Source organism: Belonocnema kinseyi, chromosome 3 (assembly GCF_010883055.1).
Source record: "Belonocnema kinseyi isolate 2016_QV_RU_SX_M_011 chromosome 3, B_treatae_v1, whole genome shotgun sequence".
Taxonomy (NCBI): domain Eukaryota; kingdom Metazoa; phylum Arthropoda; class Insecta; order Hymenoptera; family Cynipidae; genus Belonocnema; species Belonocnema kinseyi.
The window spans coordinates 156666126-156674717 of NC_046659.1; positions in this window are offsets into that span (position 1 = coordinate 156666126).

Below are 8592 nucleotides of genomic sequence, written 5' to 3' on the forward strand. Positions count from 1 at the left end.
TATAACTAATAATTTTTTTCGGTGTTTAAATTCTGAACGTATTTTTTGAGGAATTTGGTCAATATTAATCCTAACATAGACGCGTTTACGATGTTCTTTGCACACGTTAGAATTTGAAATAGTGAGATTTATTATATTTTAGGAGAAAGGTTTGTTCACAGTTCAAACGAAGCATTTAAGATGATTAAGTTAGCTGAAAAAAAAACAATTGTCCTCTAATTTAAAACGAATACTTTTTTGTATATTTTACAAATAATAATGATTAAATAACTATTTATGTACTATGAACAATTCATCTTATTTTTTATATAAACATTGCAGGCTCCTGACTCTGTAAAGAACTACTTTTCTGGGTGTGAAATGTTACCACTTGGTTCAAATTTAAATTACATTGTTGGAAATTCAACAATTTTGCTGAAAAAACATACTGCTTGGTTGGAAAATGAATATTTCTTAAAAATTCAACTGTTTTGTATACAAATTGTATTTTTAACTGAAAATTCAAATATTTTTTTTAGAATAATTACTTTTCTGTTCGGTTAAAAACTCAAATGTTTGATTGAAAATAAATCTTTTTTAGTTGAGGACTCAAAAATTTTGTGAAACGTTAGTTTTTGTTAGATATATCCAGATGCATTTAGTGTAAAATTAAAATATTTTTTCTTCAAATATTGAAGATTCAGAATTTTAGTTGAATTTTTATTTTTCGGCTGAAAATTATTTTTCAAACCAAAAATTTTCGAACATTCAACTTATTTTTTTTTAAATTAACTTTTTTCTTGAAAACTTATAATCTGGTGTTGAAAATTCAACATTGGTGAATAATGCTCTTGAATAAAAATCCAAATGCTTTTAATATAAAATTAAAATATTTTTTCCACACATATTGAAGATTTAGAATTTTAGTTGAATTCCTTTTTTTAGGCTTAACAATATTTTTTAAACGAAAAATTGTCGAAAATTCAACGGATCTTTTTTAACTTAACTTTTTTCTTAAAAATCGAACAGCTTAGTAGAAAAATCAATAATTTGATACAACTTGAAACTGTTTTGTCGAAAATTCGTTTTTGCGTTGACAAATAACTCTCTTGTATAAAAAATGACCTACAGTGAAAGTAGCCACATCCATTTTCAAAACTATTTAGTTAAAATTTTAGGTAATTTGCTGAAAATTCGTCTTTTTGGAAAAAAAATTTCTTTTTGATTAAAAATTGACGTGTTTTGTTAAAAAGTAGCCTTAGCTGAAAGAAACTTAATCTCATGTATTGAAAATTTGTTATCTATTTGTAATCCTTTAAATCCTTGGAGATTCAGTAAAATCCTTTAAATCTCGTGAAATTCCTTCATGTGCCTTGAAATATTTGAAATCGCTAGAAGACGGTTCAAATTTAATTTAACTTATTTTCTGAAACTCAGTTCATTAGAATTTTAAAAAAAATCTTGATAATCTTTTTATTTCCTTGAAAACCGATGAAATTTTCTCAAATCAGTTGAAATATTTGATACACCCTTAAAACCCACTCAAGTCCTCCGAAATTTTGTTAAATCATTTGAAATTCCTTAAAAGCTCCTAATATATCTGGAAATCGATTTAAAATAAGCGAATCATGTGACTGTACTTTCTCTATTTTTTACCTATAATATTTTTTCGCAAGGAAGGATTACAAGATATTGCAAAAAATGGCTCGATACATATTTCACGAGATCTAAACAGATCATAAAAATCTTAAAAATAGTAGCTATAATTTTCTGAATTGATCAGGTACAGCGCCGATACGATTTACTCCAATTAAGCTGCAAGCAGGTGATATGGTCTTCTGTGCTGACAATGTTGCTGGACGATATGTTAAACTAGGCCGTATTGGAGTGTTTTATAAAATAAATTGGGAAAATCAAAGTTTCGGTAATAAAAACCTTCTGATTTTTTTAATAGTCCATTAGTGCAATGCTAAGATAATTCATAAGTCAACCACCTAATCACTAATTCAATTTTAATTTTCATAAATTCAGTAATAAGCAACGGTCGATACGTGGTATTACAACAGAAAGACCTTAAGGATGGTGATGCGCTGATACGCAATAGATGGTTTATTGGATTTTGGGCCATGAACTCGTTTTACGAGGCACCTGAAGACAAGAAAAAACAGATGATCTTTCCCTGAAACTTTGATTCAGGTTTAGCGAAATATTGCTACCCTGATGATGACCAGGATAATGTAAAACTGCAATTTCGAAATTTCGAGCGAACCGAGATATCTAATGAAAGGCATTTATATCTCTACCTTTTGATGTTTGATTATCGGTACAATTGTGAGCCACCCTCACGAAGATTGGCCTTTTCGTTAAAATAAACCTTATAAAAAATATTTTAAAATAAAATTACTAATAAATAGTGAAAGATTATTATTAATATACTCTGCGATATTTATCATTAGTATTGTTAGCGAGTATTTCTCAATAAATCTACAGTTTGAAGCTGAATAATAATTGTTTTTGGGGCCAATCATTCTTCCGATTATATTATGAGAGCTTTTTAAAAATAAGTTCCTTTCTTTGACAGGGTGGACAATCTTTATACATTAAAAAAGAACAGAAAATTGTTAAACTCAATTATTAATATTCACAACTCTCTGATAATTGATTAACTATTATTTTTTAAGTATTCCTAATACTAAATGTATCTACCATTAATATAAAAGTAATAAATTTGATATTTAGATCATTAAAATCTTTGTGTGTGTCCAGAATAAAATAAAGTAGTGTAGCAAATTTGTTTAAATTGTGAATTGTTTATTGACACCATTTGGTTTCGCTGATTAGTAACCTTAACACACATCATTAACCTCAAGCGTAGCAACAAATCTAAACACCGAATAATACTAATTAAAAGATTAGATATTTAATATATGAATTTTGCAGATTCACAGATTCAATTTAAAAAAATTGTGTTTAAAAATAATTATTTTAAAATAAGGAGCTTAAGGAAAGACATTGATTATTTACTTAACGCGAACATTGCCCTTACTTTTTTTAAATGTAAGGCGTTGGCAAAAAAAAAAAATTTTGTAAGTATTGTTTTATGAGATTCAAGTATGGCTATCACTTTAACTAAATTTCTAAGAACTGAGGATTTCAATTCATTTTTTTAAACGAAAAGATGGCAATACTTGGGAAATGGTTTTTTAGCATTGTAAACTTTACTTACATAGTAAGAAGAAAATGTGATGAAGATTGTAATGTACTACATCATACGACATCTTCCAGCATAACATACTTTCAAGATATTGCTTCGAAATAAATGCATTAAAACAAAATATTTTTCATACCTAATGTACTTTAACTTGTTTTTAACTTCTGAAAACTTAGTTACTATTTGAATTAGTAATTACACCTGGAATCTCGTGTATACTCTCTGTGCAATCTCATGCAATCCCATGCAGTTGATCGATTTTTAAGGGACTTTAAAAGATTTCCACTAATTTCCAGGAATTTCAAAAAATTTCGAGAAAGTTTAAAGAATTTTAAATATTACTAAACATATCCGGAATTTTTAAGAATTTAAAAGGATTTCAAAGAATTTAAAAAAACGTTGAGACATTTCTTGTTAAATTTCGAGGGATTATTCAGGATTTCTACACTTTCCAAAAATTTCAAAAGATTTTAAAGAATTGTGTAGGATTTCCAAAGGTTTTAAGTTTTAACGTATATAACACTCAAGGACTTTCAAATTATTTATACTATTTTCCATGGATTTTTGAGTGTCCGAAGATTACTAGGAATTTTAAGAGATTCTAAAATACTTAAAGAAATTTATATAATTTTTTTTAAAGTGTTTTCAAAGAATTGTATAGAATTTAAAATATGTTAAGGGATTTCTAGGAAACTTAGGAAGATTCGAATGATTAATACTTCACGGAATAAATTAAATTTTATTCTAGGGCATTTCTAAAGATTTGTATATCTCAAGTAGAGAAGATTAGGAATTATAGGGCCTAAAAATATTTTAAAGTCTTTAATGATTTTTATAAAATTTTAATGGATTTTGATAGATATAAAGACTGCAATGAATGTAAGAATATTTTGAATAGATTCAAAAGATTTAACGAGATTTCGAAAGCTTTACTTTTAGTTTAAAATAACCTTTAAGAAATTCTCAAGATTTTAAGGAAATTCACAAAATTTTACTGTGCAAAGCTTATAATTTCAAAAACCTTTCTTAATTCCAAATTCAGCTGTTTGGTTGAAAGTGAAAATTCTTTCTGAAAAATTTATTTTTTTTTATCATTAATGCAGCATATTATTTTAAAATAATTTTTCATATTGAAAGTTAAAATATTTGTTTGGTATGTTCATTTCCGTGCATCACTTTACTCAATAAAAAATTTCGTTACTCCATATTTACTCCAACATTTATCACCATCAGTTGGCAATTTAACTATTCAGTTAAAATTTTGTCTTTGGTAGTAAAATATTCATCTACTTAATGAATAATTAATATTAAAATTGAAATTCCACAAAAAAGTCAAAATTTGATGGAAAATTGATCTATTTTGTAAAAAATAACATTTTTGGAAAGAAAATTGGTTTTTCCAGCTAACAATATAAATATTTAACAACCTATAGAATAATCTGTACTGACACAATAGTATTTCTTAGATGAAAAAAAATTCAGCTCTAAACACTTTTTTTTATTACCTGTGCAGAAACCTGTATTAAACTTATTTTATTGGACGATTAAAAAAAAATTCTAAGGTTGAAAATGTTGCTCACAAATCTTTTCCAAATCTATTAAATTTTTTCTACATATTTCCAACTGTTAAAATCAAGAGCACATGAGACTCTAAAAATCTGGTCCAATTACACGAATAAATATTTAGTGATCGCTGACTAATCATACAAATTTTCTACATATCAGTACAATGGAAATTTCTACGAAGATAAGAATGCGACGTACATCGCTTATGTTAATTTGTAATCATAATAATTCTCTGAAAAAAATATTAAACATTTATTAATGAAGGAGACAAATATATATTTGTTTGTCCTAATATAATTTAAATATTATAATTTGCCAATGTTTGAAATGGAATAATTTCAGAACAAAGGGTATGACAAAACATAGGGAATTCAGTATATTTCTATAATGGTTTTCCTGTGATGAATTTCTAGTCATATTTTGCAATTAAAAAAAAAATCATTCTAAGGAAATCTGTATTGAAGTAAAGAGTGGCAAAATATTTAAAGGATTGGTGCAAAAAATAGAGAATGTAGAAACGATTTTTCTTTCTTAACTTATAAATTTCCGAACCTATCAGGAGGTCTTAAAAGATTCCAAAGAATTTTAGCCGATTTTGAAGGACTTTAAGGAGTTCTGCGAATTTTATAAGGATTTCAAGGATTTCTAAACATTTCAGTTATGTAAAAATATTTTTTTTCTTTCAAGATTTTTAGGTTAGAAAATACTCCCATGCATCTCAAATATTTACTTTAGGGTTATGTAATTGAATATTGAATATAATTTGTATAATAAAAGTGTATTTAGATTTAAAATGCCGCTAATTTAACTTACATAATTTTTAAAATGATCATTGTGTTGTGAAACAATTCTCAGAACTCAATATTTAAAATTATATTAAATTATGCTTTAAGTTTCTATGTAATTAGTTTAAAAGATGATAATTACTTCAAAATTTCCAAAAAATATAAAGTAAAAATAAAAATTATTAAAGAAACTAACATGGTGGCAAAAAAAGAACTTTGCAAATATTTTTTTATGAGATCCAAGTATGACCTCCAAATTTATTAAAGTTCTACGAACTAAAGATAAAAATTTATTTTTCTAAACAACGAGATCGCATTTTCCCGAACGCGATTGTGTAACATGAAAACTTTACAAATATAAAAAGAAGGCAAATTGAAATTACGTTCACAATTAATCTACTTTACATTTTTGACGTGATAAAAACCCAATTACTAATTGAATTAGTGAAATTTTCACTAATTAAAATTTCCAAAAAGTGTAACTCTTATCCACACTTAAAAAAATATTATAGAATATTTAGAGTAGGTCTATAATGATTTTCTTCAAGGAGAAAATCGGGAAAAAGTCGACTCTTTTGATTTATGATTTTTTTTCTTACTCAAATACTTTTTTCCCGAATTCAAAACCATATGTTTCTCAAAAAAATAATCTCTACAAAGCAGTTTAATTTCTAGAGAATTTTAGAAAATGAATAAAATCTCATTGATTCTCAAGGTATTTTGAACAATTCCGTATATTTAAAAAGAATCACAAATATTTATAGATATTTATAGGTATTTTTACTGATTCCGAAAATTCAAGCAGAAAATATTGAGCATTATGGGACCGCAAAAGGTTTGAAAAATGTTAGTTGGTTTACAAATTCCAATGGATCTTAACAGATTTTAACAAATTTAAATATTTTAATGGATTTAAAAATATTTCCAATAGCATCTAGAGATTTTATGAGATTTCAAAAGCTTTTATTATGGATTAAAATAAATGAAAAAGAGATTTTTAAACATTTTAAAGAGATTTACAAATTTTTGTTTCTCTACTTTTAACAATAATTCATTCATATTTGAATATTATTTATTCTTATGCTGATTAATATCCTACAATTTTTTTTGTGTAATGATTTTCAGCCAACGAAAACCACGAGAATTTTTTTTTAATAACTTTATTTTTAAAAGCACTTTTACATAAATGCATAAAAAGTTTAAGTCTATCTATATATACTAGTCCCTTCCATATGCTTTTAATGTTTATCTTTTATTATTCTCGAGTTTTCACCTGTAGGCAATCAAAAAGGATTTTCGCTTACAATTTATTAACTTGAAAGTGGTCTTCTAAATAAAAAAGTAGAAGAAGAAACATGGGTCTGCCTTTATTTTTTTGGAGTCTTCCAACATCTTACAATGTTATTAAAAATGGATTTTGTAGACGCAGTGTAAATATTTAAATCAAAAACAGAAATTTTTATCAAATTGATAAGTGAAAATTATTATATCATAGTACGTGCTGTAACTCAAGGTGATATTCACATCAGTTATAGGGATCATAAAACTAAGGAAAACACAGATATTTAGTTAGCATGTAGAAGCGTGCGAGGTTATTGCGCAATGTGAATATTTCTTTTTGTTGACTTTCAAACTTATCTGACTAAATCTGTTCTTCGTGAGAAATGATTTTGACACAGAAAAAAGAAATAAATTACAATAACAAAAATTTTAGATATTGCAAAGTTTAAATTCCCGGAATAAACCAATCAAATTTAGACCAGCACACATGAAAATATCGTTAATTATCATATTTTTAAAACATAATGAATTTGAAATTAATAATCTTATATGAATATACACAACAATATCGATGCTGAACAGAAAAACTTTGTAAATAAAAACATTTTTGAATTACTCTAATATCTTTAAATTCTCTTGATCTTTAGTTGTATTCCATATAAAAAGCTTTTGGAACTTTTCAAAATATCTCGATGTCATTGGAAATATTTTGGAATTCATGACGATCTTAAAATATGTTAAAATCTTTTAACATCCGTTGAAATTTGTAAACTCACTCAAAATTTTCAAAATAATTAAAAAATTGATGTATCTTGAAATCTTTGAAAATTTTATAAAATTCTTTGAATCTCTTTAAATTTGTGTAATATTTTAAAATCGGTGAGAATTGCTTACAATTCCAAATAATGCTTGGAAATCTTTTCAATTCTTTGAAAGTCCGCGAAATGTTTCGAAATTCCTTGAAATTCGTAGAAATATTTTTCGCACTCTTAAAAACAAAAGTCACAAAAATCTCGAAAGAATTTTTGTCGATTTTCTTCAATGTGGATTGTTTAATTTGAAGAACTCGAAAGAAGAACTGTTTTCAAATTAAAACACATAAATAAGAGTTCAGTTTCAGGGAAAGGGAAGTGCCAAATAATGTCATATTTTATATGCATAATGAAACTAACTGAAATTTAAGATTTCCAATTTGAAAATTTTATTAACTAGCCAAAGTCAGACATATTTAGCAGAATTAAAATATTTATTTGACATGAGCAAAACTAATTCTTTTCCAATATAAATCATTTGCAATTTTCAACAAAACAGGTAGATTTTCAACGAAAGTAATAAATCATTGAAAAAAAATGAATTCTCTACAAGAATTGTAATAGTTGATTTTACCAGAAAAACATTTCAATTTTAAATAAAAAATAGTTGAATCAGGCTAAAAAATAAGAATTTTTAACACAAAACTTGAATGCTTAACCACACTACATCACGCTAAAGACTTTAGTTGATAACCAAGGAAATTTTTGAGTGGATACAGAAGATGCATTTTTAAACAAAGAATAATAAGCAATAATATATAAAGAAATATATACACACACACATATATAATTAAAAATTTTTCATAAGGACAACCGTAAGATTTCGCCGGGAGCGGGTACTAATCTGAAAAATTGCACCCGCTTCCAGCGAAATCGCGGTAAAATTTCAGCCACAACCACGTCTCACAACCGTGAGATCGGTGGTTACAGTCTGTAAAGGAATCAATACGACGATCCA